Source organism: Gobius niger, assembly GCF_951799975.1.
Source record: "Gobius niger genome assembly, chromosome: 24".
NCBI classification, from domain to species: domain Eukaryota; kingdom Metazoa; phylum Chordata; class Actinopteri; order Gobiiformes; family Gobiidae; genus Gobius; species Gobius niger.
Genome location: NC_136875.1, coordinates 1,915,594 through 1,934,759, shown reverse-complemented (window position 1 = coordinate 1,934,759; position 19,166 = coordinate 1,915,594).

Sequence of the window (19,166 nt, the reverse complement as noted above, 5' to 3'; positions counted from 1 at the left end):
TGTCTTACACCAAGTGCGCACGGCAGGTTTGAAGACTCATGGCTTCGGTGATGAGTTCAAAGACACGGAGCTTCCTAAATCCGGGGGGAAAAGAGAGGAACGTCTCAGTGGCAGAGCGGTTAGGGGTTTGGTTCCTCCAGTCTTTTCTTTCCTCCAGGCTCAGGTCCTCTACTGCGTGTTTGAGCTCCTGCATGGTGGTGAGGATCTGGTTAAGGTGCTTTATTTATCATTAAACAACAACTGTACGATAGGGCCGCACCTGGGGTCCCATCTCCAGATGTGGAGCCAGGCTCTTGGTCAGAATCACCCAGGGGCAGCCATATGTCCATTCTGGAAGAGCACAGAAGGGCCACTGGCTCTAGGGCCACCAGTCCCGCCTCAACCGAGCTTTACCCAAATCTAAAAGCTAAAAAGAAAAGCAGCAAAATAGCGAGAAAAAGAGGATGAAAAGTCAACAAAAACAGGAGAAAAACACAACAAAAAAATGACAGAAAAAATAGCTTAAAAACAACAACAAAAATACGACAAAAATGTGGCGACGTGACGAAAAGTTTCCGTCACTTTTGTAGGTCTTAGCTTTCAAATGAGGCGTTACATTGTTTGATCTCCAGTCGAGAAGCTTTTAGATTTGGGTAAAGCCCAGTATAAAAAAAAACATGAATCTAAAAGGAATTCCGTGGAGTATGGTGCACCACAAGGCTTTATTTTGGGACCACTATTATTTATTATTTACATGAATGATTTTGCTTCTGTTTCTACGACCACCTTTCCAGTTCTTTTTGCTGATGATACCAGTCAAAAAATAATAATAAAAAGCCGAACTAGGAAAATTGCACTCACGCCATGCTGGAGTTGCTTCCTGGATAAAACGTCATCAAAAAATGTCCTCAAATAAACATCGAAAAGAGAGAGAGTTTGGTTTATTTTCTACTACGACGTCAAGGAGAAACTGGCTCAAAATCTCAACAGTTTCCTCCCGCAGCGTCTCGCCTCCAGTGTTTGACAGCACCCCCTTTTTTTTAATATATATTAGTGTATCGTTTCTGAAATGACCAATGTCAACAAACACCTTTGAGACGATAATGTCCCTCAGTGTTTACGGAGCTGTAACAGAATACGCGTCTAAAGTACTTCAAACACTACTGCAGTGGTCCTTCAAACTGCACTAATTACTGCTATTAAGTCGTATTCTCTGCGTCAAGTTCAAACCTGAGCGAGAGGGGGGGGGGGGGGGGGGGGGGGGGGGGGGGGGGGGGGGGGGGGGGGGGGGGGGGGGGGTGATGACAGGGAAAACACACATCTCTAACAGGGCCTTCGGGGGGGGGGGGCTCTCAGGGGCCCACAGATTAGTCACTTTATCGGAGCGGTGTTTGTGTCGGGGCAGTGGCAGACGATGGGAGTGAGGACATAATGGGTGATGTGATCATGTCGGAGCAGGGGCCCCCACCACACCACAGCAGAGGCACACGTTTGGGTAGAAACGTCCAAATCTTCTCCCTGATCATTATTTGGAAGTGACTCCATTCACAGACCTGTCACTTTCATCTCATGGCCGACAGTACTCTGATCACGGACACAGTGAATGTGCATGAATGAACACGTTTACATCAGTATATCCGGTTTACATGTGATGCTCTTGTGTATATGTATATGTTTATTATTAGCAACAACCCCGTTCCGCACGATAAGGCTGAACGATTTTGCCAATAATCAATATTGGGATTCTGATTTTATTTCCATTTTTTCCCCCTATTTACCATTAATTACTTTTTGTTGCACATAACTAAAATATAGCCTAAACCAGGGCTCTTTATTACTTTTGTCACTGGGCCAGATTTGTGGGAGGTCATTGGCCACTGGGCCGGTCAGTCGGTGAGCCGACCACTGCCACCAAACGTATTCATATTTTTGGGATAAATAAATGATCATTTCATTATCATCAGTGCTTGAATAGAATAGAATTGAGCCCAGAGACAGTAGTTGTATTATATTTAAGCATTTTAAGGCTTTAAAAACATTGCAATAACATATTAATACAGAATAATAAAGAGCCTAATAATAAACAAGGACTTACTCAGAACTAAACCAGGATCAAACCAGGGCAACAACATGATATATCAGGGCTTAGGCAGGACTAAATCACATAAACCAGACCAAAGGCCTGACACAGAATAAGAGAGTTACATGTGAGACCAGCTCATCTCAAACAACATGAGTAACTGGACCATAGAGCTCCACACATGTCATGTTTCTGTCAGTCATGGTGTCTGACATACAGTGGAGCTCTGAGGAGAGTCAATCCACAGTGACTCAGAACATTTGCTGTGTATTTGTACTTTTACTCAAGTAATGAGACAAAGTATTTTGATCAACACTGTCCGAGATGTTGGAAATGTGCTTCTTCTGTAAACCAGAAAAGCCAGAAATTTACATTTCAGAAAACCTCGCCTCAAAACGGTCATTAGACATTTCCTGGATCTCCTCCCATAGAAACTAATGGAGCGGGGCCCGTTTCTCACCATTTATACGAGAAACACTAACTAGAACCAAGCCAATGCTTGTTTATGATCTGTTTGTCTTTGGTCAAGAGTTTCATGAGCTGTCTTTGCTGGACATCGTCACAAAAAAGCTTTTTCAAACATTAGAAGAGAACTTAACCGGCTGTGTTTGAGCAGCTCCAGGGTTTTTCTGATGGAACATGAGCTGGTGCTTTAGTCGTAGTGTTCATATTCTTCCACTGCACATTGAAACCAACTTAGCCTCACTCTGGATGACATTGCGCTGGTTTTGCACCAAAAGATAACGTTATCATCTCCACTTCTTGCCAGAGCTAATGCTTGCGACTGGTAAGTATTATTTTTCCCCAAAATGATAACTAATGATGACTTATAACCTCAGCTGAATAAAGTCATAAACAAAACGGCTAATGCTACAACAGTTAGCTAATAAGATGCTAACGTAACATGAATGTTTCCCCACGTTACACTGAAGGCTGGGACCAAAAGTAACGGTCACTTTGTCTTTTTGTCAGGGTTTTATCAGTAGCTGCATTTCTCCACAGGGGGCGCTGTTAGAGGACATTAAATCGCTATTTATCATACCGGGTTAGGCTGTGCAGTCGCTCTATCTCTGTCATAGCCTTGACTGTGGTGTTCAGACTCTTGCGTATCAGTCTGATGCTCTAAGATAGTATTTATCCCTTTTCCAGACTTGAATATTAGGACTAGCGCAATGTCTCGAGTTCATGTCTCCGGGTCCTGCACCGATGGTAAATAAACTTCTCCAAGTCCTATCTCGAGGACAGGACGTGCTTTGTTGAAATTGGCAACTGTGTCTCAGACAAAATTGCCATGACCTGTGGAGTCCCCCAGGGGTCAAACATGGGACCCCTCTTATTGAACTTGTACATGCTTCTATTGGGTCAGCTAATAAACAGCAACAATGTGTCGTACCACAACTATGCAGATGACACTCAGATCTACATGTCACTGACGGCTGGTGAACATGGGCCTGTAGATACACTCTGTCACTGCATCCAACAGATCAGTTTGTGGATGCAAAACAACATTCTCCAGCTAAACTCAGACAAAACTGAGATCATTGTTTGGCCCACAGACACAAAGTGTTATCAGTCACCTTGAGTCTCTCTCTTTAAAACCAAAAAATCAGGTTAGAAATCTAGAAGTGATCATGGACTCAGACCTGAACTTAAACAGCCACATCAAAGCAAGAACATCAGCAGCTTTTTACCATCTGAAAAACATCACTAAGATCAGAGGAATAGTGTCAAAACCAGACTTAGAGAGACTGATCCATGTGTTTGTCTCCAGCAGGTTAGACGACTGTAACGGCTGCTCACTGTCAGAGCTGCAGAACATCCAGAACCAGGAAATACGACCATATTAGTCCAGTGCTCCGGTCTCTGCACTGGCTTCCAGTCACTCAGAGAATAGAATTTTAAACAGCTCTGCTTGTTACAAGTCTTTTCATGGTTTAGCACCAAAGTACATCTCTGACATGTCACAGCCGTATGAACCATCTCAGGGAGGGGCCTCCAGGTGGTTCCCAGAGTCAGGACTAAACACGGTGAGGCTGCGTTTCAGTTTCATGCAGCTAAAATGTGGAACAGTCTTCATGAGGATGTGAGACAAGCCTCAACTCTGACAATGTTCAAATCCAGGCTGAAAACAGTTCTTTTTACCGATGCATATGACTGAAAGTATTTTATCTGTTTTATCTTGCTTTTACTGTCATTAATTAATTTTATGTTGATGTTTTTCTTGATTTTATTTGTTTTCTTGTAATTTTATGCAACTGTGAAGCACTTTGAATTGCCCTGTGCTCTACAAATAAACTTGCCTTGTCTTGCCTTCTCCTGCATAACACATCCAGACTGCTGCCTGTTCTTCATCTCTCCTCTCCAACACCATTGTTAACTCTCTAACTGAAATCCCCGGTAATCTCCGACTTTACATGTTGTAACTACTAGAATATAGCCAGTAGAATTGCACAGTCTCCTGGAACGCACCACACCTCTAACCCTCACATTAGTTAAAGTGGCCGGCAAAGACCTTTAATAAAACTCCATCAATCAACATGTTGCTTCTGGTTTTGCATTGGTGGCATAGCGGTTAGCATCACCGACCAGTCCCAAGATGGCCGCCACGTTCGCCACATCGACGAGCCTCGTGTCTGACCTGGAGTTTGGCGTGGGGACTGTCTGCGCTTGGGTCTGACTGACGGTGGTGTTTTTGAAACGCTTTGTAAATAAAGTTGGATTGGAGGTGTCAGAAGTGCCCGCCCTCCCCCGTCGCACCGGCCCCTGTGGACCGGCCCCTGGAGCGTTTCATTAACTGAGGGGCCCCTAATAAGTGTTTGTGCAGCCACAGTGTCTCCAGATCACAGCCAGGAGCCGCCAGTGAGACCGGGGGCCAAAACCAGGGACCAAACCAGGGCTCTCCTCCAAACAAACTTCACTTTTCACATCTGTGTGGAATAGAACGGTAGTCAGGGAGTTTATTCTGGTGTTTACAGCAAGAAAATATGAATGCATCTTTAAACTCAGATATTAATCACTATCTTTTTTACGAAAGAAGACCAAATCCAGGTCTACTGTTCTTCATTTGAGTGAAAAGGAAAACAAACGTATCTTAATTAAAAGTCATTATTGTGAAACAGTTCAGAAAAATAATACTTTTGTTGACGATTTGTCTCAAGACCATCGCCACGGTCCGAATCTTGAATAAACTCGAGAATGTTTAGACTCTAAACATGGCTCTGATGGTCCTGCCGTGTTCCCGCCGGGTTGCTGGCGTGTTACTGGCGTGTTACTGGCGTGCTCCTGGGGTCATGTCAGAGAAAAGTGTGACTTCATGTAATGGCTCCTTATTTCTCTCTGTAATTAAGCCCCATTATGAAGAGGCCGGGTCACAGCGCTCAGCAGTTTACTGATGGGTCACATACAAAAGATAGAGGAAAGTCAGGGGGGGTGGGGGCAGAGCTTTGCCTGGTCAGAGGGTCAGGTCATAAATGATATTATTTGAGCAAAATAAAATCATCAAATATGACTGAGTAAGGGCTACAGGTGCAATAAAAACTCCCATTTCATTTTATTTGTTTGAAATAAATACTTACTGACAGGTCCCGCTCTAGTACCTGATCAAAACACCAGCACTTTGGAAGTATCAGAATGTGAAGAATGTGAAAGTGTGTGAAGCACAAGCACTGACTGCTGTACTCCTGTGCCGTGCTTTCTGTGCTCCACATTGTTTTTCTGGATACTTTTGTACGTCTTTGCTGTGAGGATGAAAGACTGGAGCTGAGGGAGCTGCAGGGGGAAGAGGAGGTGGAGCTGACCAGTGCAGGACACCACGCTCTGAAACAGGGACAAACCAGTCAGGTTCCTCCGTCCTCCAGGGTCATGTGGGTCAGGTTGACCCACAGTGGCAGTGCGGTTCAGGACTTTCATTTCAAAGCACTGACTTACATCTGTTTCTGCGTCACGTTTTACTCTCTGAGGAACAACTATTACTTTTACTCAAGTTAGAGTACAGATACTTCATTATAATATTACTCAAGTAGAAGAAAAAGTACTGTATGTTAAAACTACTCTAAGAAGTACAATTTCTTCAAAAAGTTACCCAAGTACATACACCGTGGCACAGTGGTTAGCGCTCGTGCTTCACAGAAAGACTGAATGAAGAACTAAGTCCTTCAAACTGAAGCGCCTTAACCTGTGTGATGGGAAAATATACAAACAAAGCTTCCATTCCAGTGAGTAAATGATCTGGTTTTCCACTGGCAGGTGAGTCAGCATTACTCAAATGAAGGACAGTCTACTCAACTTATTCACCAGCTTCCTGCCGTCCACCACCTGTGTTTTACTCACACAGAGCTTACACGTATTTTCAGTTTTGTAGGTCTTAGAATCAGAATTGGTTTTGTTGCCATGGTTATGATGGTTCACAACTAGGACATGAAACATAAAGCTTTAGATAAATAATAAACTACAAAGACTTTACAGTATAAGAACAACAGTGTGAGTGTTATTACAGATGTACAGGGGCATCGGCCAATAGGATGTAAACAATATCGTGACAAAAAAAGCAATGAAAACTTGACGAAAAGCAACACAAAAGCCACAAAAACGATCATGTGGATCAGTTTTGTAAGTCTTAGCTTTCAAACACTGGCTCCAGTCGAGAAGCTTTTAGAGGAATACACTCAGGTAAGGTGGGGGCTAATGGTTTGATTTTGTGACATATGTTCCCACCCTCACCTATGGTCATGAGATTTGGGTAATGACCGAAAGGACAAGATCGCGAATACAAGCGGCCGAAATGAGTTTCCTTCGCAGGGTGGCTGGGCGCCCCCTCCGAGATCGGGTGAGGAGCTCAGTTACCCGGGAGGAGCTCGGAGTAGAGTCGCTGCTCCTTCACGTCGAAAGGGGTGGTTCGGGCATCTGTTCCGGATGCCTCCTGGAGGTGTTCCAGGCATGTCCTAGTGGGACAAGGTCTCGTGGAAGACCCAGGACACGGTGGTGGGACTATGTCTCCGAGCTGGCCTGGTGTGGCCTCGGGGTCAGAACAGCTGGAGGAGGTGTGTGTGGATCGGGAAGTCTGGGCATCTCTGCTGAGACTGCTGCCCCCGCGACCCGGCCCCGGATAAAGCGGAAGAAAATGGATGGATGGATGGACAAACACAAAACGCAACCGGGAGCAGACAAGGTGGTTTCAACTCCCTGTTTTGTAAATTGTCTAAAACAAAACTATTGGGAGCTAGAGTTCATTACATATGTGAAGGAACTAAAAAAAAAAAAGTTTCATCCAAACCTGAGGGGTGTGGGTGAAGCCACACGGAATGACCCCATTTTAAAACCAGGGGAGATCTGGCCGCTTGTCTCCCTCTGTGCGCCGCCCTGTGGACTCTTTTAAAAAGCAATTGAAGACTTTACTGAAGAAAGCTTTTGGCTGATGATTTTCCAGTTTTGTTGTTTAAAGGAATAGGCCACCGTTTTTACATACTGAGATATGTTCTTACCTTAGCTTTGACGAGTTCTTTAGGACCTGTCTGATCTTCACCCGTGCCTTCAGTCACGTAAACACAGCGCAGACGGCGTTAGCATTTAGCCTCTCCCTCTCTCCACTATAGCTCCAAAACAGGTCAAGATAGAAGCTACCAAGCTCTTCCACGTTTTCCCTATTTAAATATGGTTACGTGAAGTGTTCCACTACAAAGTATAATTACACACAATTAAACAATGTGGATTTTCTAAGCGGATAAAAGGGGGAACTATATTGTGAGGCGTAATAATACCAGGAGTAGTTTGAAATCCGCGCAGTAATCTTCACTTTACTGTGCGGATGCCAAATTTCTCCTGGTTCGCGTTTCCCCTGCGGCGTCTCCACTTCCTCCGGGTTTGATCCCTCGCGTTAACTCCCATCACTGTATGGTTTCCTGTCCGTTTCATCACTCTCTCTCTCTCTCTTTCGGCTCCGTCTCCAAACCAGACACAAAGCCCAGCGCTCATAAATAAACCTAAATTTGTTAAGACTGACTTTTGCAATTAGGGAAAAATATCGCGGGGGGAATCCATCTCCCGCCGCTTCATTTTTTGGTCCGTAAACGGGGCAGAGCGCGGCCGTAAAAATTAAAAAGCCTCATCTTTCACTCCCGTTTCATAATGAAGCGCCGATTAAACAATGCGGCGCTGTCGGCCCCGGCGTGAGCTATGGGCCGTGGGCGGGGGGCGGGCGCGCGTGGGACCGGGAGATAGCGGAGCGCGGGCGATAGAGAGATGCAGTAAAGAGGGAGGAGGAGGAGGAGGAGATGGAGGGGATTCAGTCAGAGGTTCTTCAACTTTACACACCGGAAACCGAGCTCGTCGAATATCCAGCGAGATCGAGATCACGTCAGCAGGGGCGGACTGGGAGAGCACAGAGGGGCCACTGGTTCGAGGGCCACCGGTCCCCGCCTCAACCGAGCTTTACCCAAATCTAAAAGATAAAAAGAAAAGCAGCAAAATAGCGAGAAAAAGAGGATTTAAACATGGGGAAAACACAGACAAAAAAACACAACAAAAAATGATAGAAAAAATAATTAAAAACTCAAAAAAAATGTCACAAAAATGCAACAAAAAGTGACAAAAATGTAACAAAGACTCAACAAAAAGTGACAAAAATTCAACAAAAACTCAACAAAAACTCAACAAAAATGTCACAAAAATGTCACAAAAATGTCACAAAAATGCAACAAAAATGTCACAAAAATGTCACAAAAATGCAACAAAAATGTGACAAAAATTTAACAAAAACTCAAAAAAAATGTCACAATAATGTGACAAAAACTCAACAAAAATGTGACAAAAATTTAACAAAAACTCAACAAAAATGTGACAAAAATGTGACAAAAATGTGACAAAAATTTAACTAAAACTCAACAAAAATGTGACAAAAATGTCACAAAAATGCAACAAAAATGTGACAAAAATTCAACAAAATGTGACAAAAATGAAAAAAAGAAGAACAAGAAACAAAAAACATACAAAAGGTGACACAACACAGCAACAACGCGAGGAATAAGATCAGTTTTATGGGTCTTAGCTTTCAAATGAGGTCTTACACAGCTAAAAGAGGACAGAATGCATTTGGTTTAGGCGCGGGGTAAGAGGTTCAAAAAGTGTCGCATTTACGCTAATTCGGGCCAGGCTGGTCAGAGTCCGGGGCTGTTTTTCAGTCCCAGTCCGCCCCTGCCGGAAACCGACCTCGTCAAATATCCAGCGAGATCAACATCACGTCAGGACTAAACCAGGGCTAAACCAGGGCTAAACCAGGGCTAAACCAGGGCTAAACCAGGGCTAAGAAGGCTCTAAAGCGACCGAAATCCTGTGTGTGAATGGACTTGGCAGAGGTTGCGTTGGCGCCGTACGACTCAGCGGGAGAGTTTTCCAAATGTTTCCCCTGATCGTGATTCAGGAGATTCACAAACCTGTCACCTTCAACTTGTTCATCGTTTTGGAATAATGTCTCCTCTTTTGGACGCCTTCGCAGTCATGTGACCTTAGTTCATCCAACAGAAATGTTTTCATGCTTCACTCAAAAACGGAAACTTTTTCTATAAACACAACAGACCAGTTTCTCCAAAATACTGCTCGCACATCTGTGTAAATCCTCTGGTTCTGTATGGATCAACCAATCACAGAGCTCCTCGTTTGTCCCTTTTGTGTCTCCGGTGCGCTTGGTGCCTCTTCAGTGTTTCAGAAGAAGAGCTGCTGTTTGTTTCCTTTTTAGAAGCTGCTTTCTTCAGGACCATCGTGGACTCTCTGCAGTGAAAGATCCCATGAAAACAGAAACTACAAATGCAGTTCGCGGAAAAAGTAACTATTTTCGTACAACATGGGAGCGTACATAAGCCGTTAGGCTGTCTACAATAAAAGGGCACTCAGATTTGTTCCGTATAGCTTTGGCTCCAGAGCCTCCCAAACATGCTCAATGGGGGACATGTCATTCAAAATGCCATCAGTAAAATGCACCTGTGTTTGTTTTCTGTGTCAACAGCCTGATCCACTGTGTGAGGCGAGTGGAGTCACACCAACCCCCCAATAAAGCCGGAGCATTTCAGTGTGACAGCCTCAGGCACCTGTGCAATATTCATGCGTCTGAGCAGCCTCTGCATGTGCCTCAGCTGGGAGGCACAGGAGAAATCACTCACAGATTTACAGATTTGTGAACAATCGACAGAAACTGGTCAATTGTCTTTGTAGAAAAGTTTGATTTTTTTGTGAAAAAGGGAGTAGGAAAAGTCCTAGAGAAAGTAGTATATCAGCAGCTCACTTACTTTCTCCTGTCTAACAATGTGTTTGATACTTTCCAGTCAGGCTTTAGGCCCCACCACAGCACTGAGACAGCTCTGATCAAGGTGACAAATGATATCCGCATGAACACCAACGCAGGTAAGGTCTCAGTTTTAGTTCTGCTGGACCTGAGCGCTGCCTTTGACACAGTCAGGGTTGCCTGGTCCGCGGAATTGGGCGATTTTTAAAGCCATTCCGCGGGTGAATAAACTGTCTGCGTTTTTTTTTGCCTTGGACACAGTGGACCATGAGATCTTACTTCAGAAACTTACTGTAGAAAACTGGGAAACTTGGTAGGAATCTCCTGCCCTGCTCTAAACTGGTTCATGTTCTATCTCGAGGACAGGACGTACTTTGTTGAAATTGGCAACTGTGTCTCACAACATTGCCATGGCCTGTGGAGTCCCCCAGGGGTCAATCTTGGGACCCCTCTTATTAAACTTGTACATGCTTCAATTGGGTCAGCTAATAAACAGCAACAATGTGTCGTACCACAACTATGCAGATGACACTCAAATCTACGTGTCACTGACGGCTGGTGAACATGGGCCTGTAGATACTCTCTGTCACTGCATCCAACGGATCAGTTTGTGGATGCAAAACAACTTTCTCCAGCTAAATGCAGACAAAACTGAGATCATTGTTTGGCCCACAGACACAAAGTGTAATCAGTCACCTTGAGTCTCTCTCTCTAAAACCAAAAAATCAGGTTAGAAATCTAGGATTAATCATGGACTCAGACCTGAACTCAAACAGTCACATCAAAGCAATAACATCATCAGCTTTTTACCATCTGAAAAAACATCACTAAGATCAGAGGAATAGTGTCAAAACCAGACTTAGAGAGACTTATCCATGTGTTTGTCTCCAGCAGGTTAGACGACTGTAACGGCTGCTCACTGTCAGAGCTCCAGAGCATCCAGAACCAGGAAATACGACCATATTAGTCCAGTGCTTCGGTCTCTGCACTGGCTTCCTGTCACTCAGAGAATAGACTTTAAAACAGCTCTGCTTGTTACAAGTCTTTTCATGGTTTAGCTCCAAAGTCCATCTCTGACATTTTAGAGCCGTATGAACCATCTCAGGCCCTGAGAACTTCAGGGAGGGGCCTCCTGGTGGTTCCCAGAGTCAATAATAAACACGGTGAGGCTAAAGCTAAAATCTGGAACAGTCTTCATGAGGATGTGAGACCGGCCTCAACTCTGACAATGTTCAAATCCAGGATGAAAACAGTTCTTTTTACCAATGCATATGACTGAAAGTATTTTATCTGCACTCTCGCCTTTCACTGTAATTGATGAACTTTTATGTTGATGTTTTATGAATTAGATCTGCTCTCTTGTAATTTTATGCACTTTTAAGCACTTTGAATTGCCTTATGTATGAATTGTGCTCTTTTGTTGAGTGTTCCTCCACTACACACTAGCCTACAAGCCACTGTGTCCATAAGGAGGGTATGATGCTGATGTTGCACCAAAAAGAATCACAGCTTCCCCTTTAGGACACGTGTTAAACTCCACTTCTTGACGGAGCTAGCAAACCGTAACTAAGGGGCGGGGCTTTGGCAAAAGGTCACTCACTTAAAGGAACCGGCCACCGTTTTTCCACACTGAGATATGTCCTTGAGCTCACACAGGACAAACCTTCTTCCACATCTGCACAGCGCCACCTACTGAATGTGCATCATGAAGCTTTTAATACCACCCACACACAAGTGGACTTTGGAGCCTGTATAGAAAGTGTCATGTGTATCTTTCACACGGAGCAGAGTAAAAGTAAGAAGTTCTACTCGCAAATACTACTGTTGTGAAGTACAGACCCTGAAAAGCTGGAGTCCAGTACTGGAGTAGATGTACTTGTACTGCGTGCTCCCTCCCCCTCAGAGTCAGCCGAGGGTCAGGCGCGTCCGAAAGTTTGGGATAAACTCCAGGAGCCGCGGAGATTACAGCGGAGCCAGACACTGATCCTGGGACTCCGCCCCCCTGACCTCGCCGTCTCTCTCTCTGCGTTTGCTTTGACTCTGTCTGAGGAGGGATTTTTACAGCCGCACTAGGGGGCGCTGTCACTTGATGTTGTTATTGAACATCAAGTGTGACCTCCCGGAGCTCCTGCTGTAACGTGTTCTTATTCGCTCAATAGACTTTGAAATGAGGGGTTTTGTCTTCTTTGGGGTTTGTCCAATGTTCCAACTGCCTGATGTTTTAGTTTTCGAGCTAAAGTAATGAGATTGTGAAATAAATAATAATTGAAGATCGAGCATAGGGGACACCATACAAGGCTCACAATAACGATACTGCCATGATCCATATCCATATGTTATTATTCATCATTTGCATTTCTTTCCATGTGCTTTGTTTCCCTTTTCCTTAAATTAAAAAAAGTGAATAAATGGATCATTGGCATCATTTCATTCCCATTTAAATAAAGAAGTCCTACAGTCCTATTTCTAAAAGAATAAATCAAGCCCTTATTAATAACTATAATCAACAGTCATGTATTTGTGTGACAGTGTCTGACTGAAGTCTTGATCGCGATTGGCTGACACTGAGTGTGAAAACTGCGACCTCATTAACATGCATGATGTCGTTCATTAATATGCAAAGTCATCAAAAGTATCAATGCCGGAATCAAAATACTGGTATCGTCCCGCTAAATATCACAATATATCGATATATTGTTATGTTTCCCCAACCGGGGGCCCCGGAGGACTTAGCAGGACTTGGAATAAGCGAAGAGGTATTTGATTTTACTGATGTACTGATGAGAGATCCTGGGTTAAAGGATTACGTGGATTGTTCAGTCGTCTTGTAGCACTGCACTTTTTCATGTATGTGTTTCCACCTCGTCTTTTATGTTTTATTCAAGTGCTCCTGAGAAAGTCTTAGTGCATTTTTTCCTTGTGATCGGCACACATGACTGACCACACTGTAAAAGGTTTATCGTAGATTTGACAGTAATTTACTGGCAACAGGTCCAGTATATTACTGTAGTGACACTGCAGTCTTTTTACAGTAGTAATACTGTAGTAGGAACTACAGTCAGTTACTCTAATACCATTACTACTGTAATAGGAACTATAGTCAGTTACTGTAATACAGTGTTAATTTCGTCGACTAAAATATTTAGTCTTAATTTTAGTCAAAGTGATATTTTTGTGACTAAAATTGGACTAAAACTAAATTAAAAGTTTCTCATGAGACTAAAACTGTGACTAAAATGTCCAGATGTTTTAGTCGACTAAAATCAGACTAAATAAAAATGAAAAGGAGAGACTAAAATCATCCAAACTTGTATTGAGCGTCTGAAAGAGCCTCAGATCATGTAAATTCTCTGCCAAAGGATCAGCTCTGAGCTTTGTTCATGTGGAGCAGAAACATGAAGCAGAGGAACAACATTAAATATGATTATAATCAATATTATCAATGCAAAGTCGAATAAATTAGTCTTAAATTTAGTCGACTAAAACTAGACTAAAATTGAAACGTTTTTTTTGACTAAATCTCGACTAAAATTAAATTACATTTTAGTCAAAAGACTAAGACCAAAACTAAATTAAAATATGTTGTCAAAATTAACACTGCTGTAATTACTGTAATAGGAACTACAGTAAGTTACTGTAACAGTACTACTACTGTAATGGGAATTACAGTAAGTCACTGTAATGTTACTGTAGATTTTACAGTAACTAACTGTAATAATATAATTATTGCTAAATCGATTACAGTAACTTGCTGTCAATATTACTGCAAGTCACTGTCAATTATTAAATTAGTGTCATTACAATTGCAGCCTTCATTTACAGTAATGAAGTTCAAATATTGAAGGTTTAAGATAGAACTGTATTGATCAGACAGTGGAGAAATGCACTTGTTACCACGGCTCTCAAAAACATAAATCAGATGCAAATCCACAGCGTGCGATCAGAGAAGAACAGGAGTAAACAGGAGAATCTTACGTTGCAAAGAATGTGAATAGTAATAACAAAAAGAAAGAGAGCTCTGTCCTTTCAACGTCTCAAATCAACTTTGGAGAGAATAAAAGTGACTTTACAATAATAATATTTCTGCAGTTGTCATATATATTCATTTACAGAAGTGCCGATAGTACAGCTCTCTCTATTCTAACCAAGTCCTGACATAAAGACATTAGAAACAAGACTCTGCTAATGTGAACTGATACACTCTGTTGACTTTTTTAACAGATTATGTTACAAAAATGAAACAGGCAAAGTAATAATGACCAAATATAAATGTACTCAAAGCGTCTCTCATAAAGAAATGCCGCAAAGTAAAAAGTAAAGCGAAGAGAATCAGTCGGTCAGTTCCTGCCTAAAGTCAGTACTGTAAAATGTAGAATAATTAAACTTCCGACTGTATATTTTACAGTAACTTACTGTACCACTCAACCATTTCCCAGAATCCTTTGTGTGCTACAGTATTTTACTGCTACAATATTTTACTATTTTACTTTTAATGGAATGCAAGGCAAGTTTCGCATTACTCCACTGTGTTCCCTTCCTGGAAGCACCTGAAGCTTTCTACAGCAGGTTATTACCTTCTCTTTGACCCAGTGCAGCACCCCCGGTCACCTTCTCTTTGCACACATGGACAAACATCAGCTCTGTGGATAATTAAACACGTCACTGTGAAGATTGTGGATGTGATTTTGTTCTCAGGTGAAAGTCCATATGTTAGTTTTCATTTATTATGGAAGGCGTTCGGATTGAAATGATGCTCCGTCCTCATCCTCGCTGCTCACTGCCCGCCTCAGAGGCTCCTCTCTCGGCCCGCAGCCCTGCCCGCCCTCCCGCCCGCCCGTCCGTCTGCGGCCCCGCGCGCAGCAGCAAACGCGGACAGGAAAACGGCTCCGTCTCTGTGGAGCGAGAGGCCGCGAAGGGACCGGCGCTCTGACCGGCTAACCCCCCTCCCTCCCCCGCGGGTCTGTCCTCCGCAGCGCGCGCTCTTTCACATGGAAACGCCGCTTTTGTCCCTGCGCTTTTACGCACTCGGAGGGCACGGGGAAACACTCCATTGGTTTCCGATTGCCGCGCGCGTCGGCCGCAGTCGGTAAAGCTCGCGCTGCTTCTGGTTCATGCTTGTTTTTTTTGGAGCGTTCCGCAAATAAAGACCTCCAGGGCCGGGCATCGTCCTTCGGCACGGCCTCGGCATCACTGCTTTCACGGTCTCCAAATAGGAAGACTTGCGTGCCTTACGTTTGATGAAACCTTTACATTTAAAATAGGTTACGGTATCGGAATAACAAAAGCAGGAAGGTTTTTTTTTTTTCCCCAAAAAATTGTATTACTAATATTTTCTCTATTTCCCCCCATTTTATTCCACATTTTTCACACATTTCTTGACATTGCAGATGAAAATATAATAATAATAATAATAATAATAATAATAATAATAATAATAATAATAATAATAATAATAATAATAATAATAATAATAATAATAACCCAGTGTGAGAAAGAGGGAATGTCAAATGTGTATCTGGGACTGGGACTGAAAAACAGCCCTGGACTCTGACCAGCCTGGCCCAAATTAGCGTAATTGTGACACTTCCACAAATACATATTTTAACCTCTTACCCCCCGCCATAACATTAACCAGTGCATTTTCCCCAGTTGGGCTTTTTATTATTATTATTATTTGATTGGTATCATCAGCAAAAAGAACTGAAGCAAAATCATTAATGTAAATAATAAATAATAACGGTCCCAAAATTGAGCCTTGTGGTGCACCATACTCCACGGAATTCCTTTTAGATTCATGTTTTTTTATACTGGGCTTTACCCAAATCTAAAATCTTCTCGACTGGAGATCAACAATGTGACTCCTCATTTGAAAGCTAAGACCTACAAAAGTGACGGAAACTTTTGGTCACGTCGCCACATTTTTGTCACATTTTTGTCGTTTTCTGAGCTATTTTTTCTATCATTTTTTGTCCGTGTTTTTCTCACGTTTTTGTTGACTTTTCATCCCCTTTTTCTCGCCATTTTGATGCTTTTCTTTTCAGCTTTTAGATTTGGGTAAAGCTCGGCTGAGGCGGGACGGGTGGCCCTAGAGCCAGTGGCCCCTCTGTGCTCTTCCAGAATAGACATGTGGCCAGTGCGCCCCTGTTTACGTCAGGGGCCATTTTTTCCAAAGGGAACACATTGACGCTTTTCCCCTTTTCAGGAAACTAACCGCGGGCTCGTGGCTCGCGCGCGCTCGTGAGAAAGGCCCGAGTGAAAAACGACAGCTCTGATTGTTATTGTTATTTGTTTGATCGGTCGCAGTTTTGTCCTAATTACTCACATTTACCGAGCCCCATTTGCGGCTAATAGACTGAATGGGATAAAGACTGGGGGGGGGGGAGAGAAAGAAAAAAAAAAGCGCGTCTTTTTATTAGATACGATCAGCGCGTGCGCCTGACCTCCGCGCGACACTCCAATTCTAATCTCTTAACGGGCGCGCTGCAGAACCCCGATAAACCGGGCCGTTTTTCACCGCCGTAAATCAGCCCTCCGCTTTACGTCTCCTGCGTCATTTAACAGAGAGGGGGGAGAGGAGAGGAAATAAAACCCCCCAAATGATCGTGAAAATCGTAAAATTCATAAAAAATAAAAAAAACGCACGGCGGTGATTTACGGCGGGGGAGCGGGTGCGCGCGGAGATAGAGGCCGGGGCGCCGCGTCAATGGCGTGCGTAATGAGCGCAAATCATCGCGTTTGGAAGGAGCGCGCGCGCGGAGTGAGGAGGGGACGGGGGGGGGGGGTCTGTCAGAGGGAAATGAGAGACAATACTGTGCTTTTAACCTCTTAACCCCCGCCTGAACCGAGCACATTTTCTCCAGTTTGGCTTTACCCAAATCTAAAAAACCTCTTAGCGATAAAAAACAAGACTGGAAAAACAACAAAGCCAGAGCCAGAAAAGAGCGACAAAAAAGTGACAAAGATGAGACTAAAAAGTTTCTAAAAACATGGCAAAAACATGAGGAAAAAGCGTCAGATGCTAGAAAAAAAAAGTGATGAAGAAAACAACAAACACACAAAACAAAAAACTACGAAAACAAGACCAAATAAAAGGAAAGTGGGACAAAAATGCGACAAAAACGCAGCAAAAAAAAATAAGTCACAATCAGTTTTGTAGGTCTAAGCTTTCAAATGAGGACTAACACTGACATAGAGGCTGTGAGCTTTTACATTTGGGTAAAGGTGAACTGCGGAAAATGCACTGTCAGGTTCAAACTCGGGGAAGTCAGTGGGGTTGTTTATTTTGGGAGATATTGAAGGTCAAATTGACCCGTTTTCAAGTTTGAAGATCGAGGAAAAATAGTTCAAAGTATTTCTGCTTGCCTTATTTAGGGTCATCTGCATTTATTGTGGAAATGGTTCATCTCACATATTTGTAACCAGCCCCTGCATGTTTGCATCACACAGATACTGTTCAGGGCAATTTGACCCATCGGTCACACTGGGGGTAAAAGGGCGTTTAAACTCAGTGTATTTCTTTATTTGCAAATGTGAGACATGTTACACCCAATCACAGCCATTTCACTTACAAATGTTTTAGTGGCATCAGCATATATTGTAATGGCATAAATCTGTATGATAAATCTGTTTTAGAACTCTAACACACAGGGGCGGAACTAGAGGGGTGGCATGGGGGTGACAGCTGCCACCCCGAGTAAAGGTGTGGCCACCTCTCTGATGTCATGTGACATCTCACATCTGCTCTGAAGCTGCTTGGGTGCTGACAGAGGCTGTCGGTTTTTGACGGGACAAAGAATTATAAGTTAAGGCGAGACACTGCAGGCGAATAGGGAAAACATTTAAATGTACAGATATCAATTTGAAACTGTTGCTCTCGATCACTGGCATAAATGTGAGACAATAAATACATGGCAAGTTTTCTGTCATTTTATCTTTTCATATAAGAACAAGGTGTTTTATGCCTAAAAATGCCCCAAATCTGAATAATGGATAGAGCCACATTCAAATTTATGGTTTATTGATGAATGAGTTTCCAAGACTTTTTCAGAGGGGATTTTGGATTTCTTTTTAAGTTTTAAAATAAGCTGTTTTTTTAGTGGAAAATTTTGTAAAAATTTAATTTTCGCCATATTTTTTGACATTGGGCCAAATTGGTCTCTGAACATATAAGCTTTCACCCGGAAACAGAAAATATGCCTAATCTTCACAGTAACATGTTTAAATATTGCGCTGATTCAATGTTCCCCCATAGACTTATATGGGAGAATGCAATTTCAAGGGCCTTTTTCTCAAAACACATTTTTCTGTCATTGTGGCGACACTATGTCCACGTCAGTCGGACCTAAAGACTTCACATTTTCCAGCCTTGGACTGAACAATATTTGGAAGATTTTTTCAGAGGGATTTTTTATTATTTAATCCCTAAGGCCCATTTATTGAGTTTTGAATGTCAAAAAATAAGGCGAGAATTTAATACAAATTTTTCCCCTCAAAAACAGCTTATTTTAAAACTAAACAAGAAATCTAAAATCCCCTCTGAAAAAGTCTTGGCAACTCATTTACCAATAAAATGAAAACATAAATTTGAATGTAGCTCTATCCATTATTCAGATTTCGTCGCTGAAAAGATGGGAAATTTGGGGCATTTTTAGGCATAAAACACCTTGTTCTAATATGAAAAGATAAAATGACAGAAAACTTGCAATGTGTTTTTTTCTCACATTTATGCCAGTGATCGACAGCAAAAGTTTCAAATTAATATCTGTAAATATACATTTTTTCCCTATTCACCTGCAGTGTCTCCCCTTAAACATGTACCGGGTCAAACTGCATCTG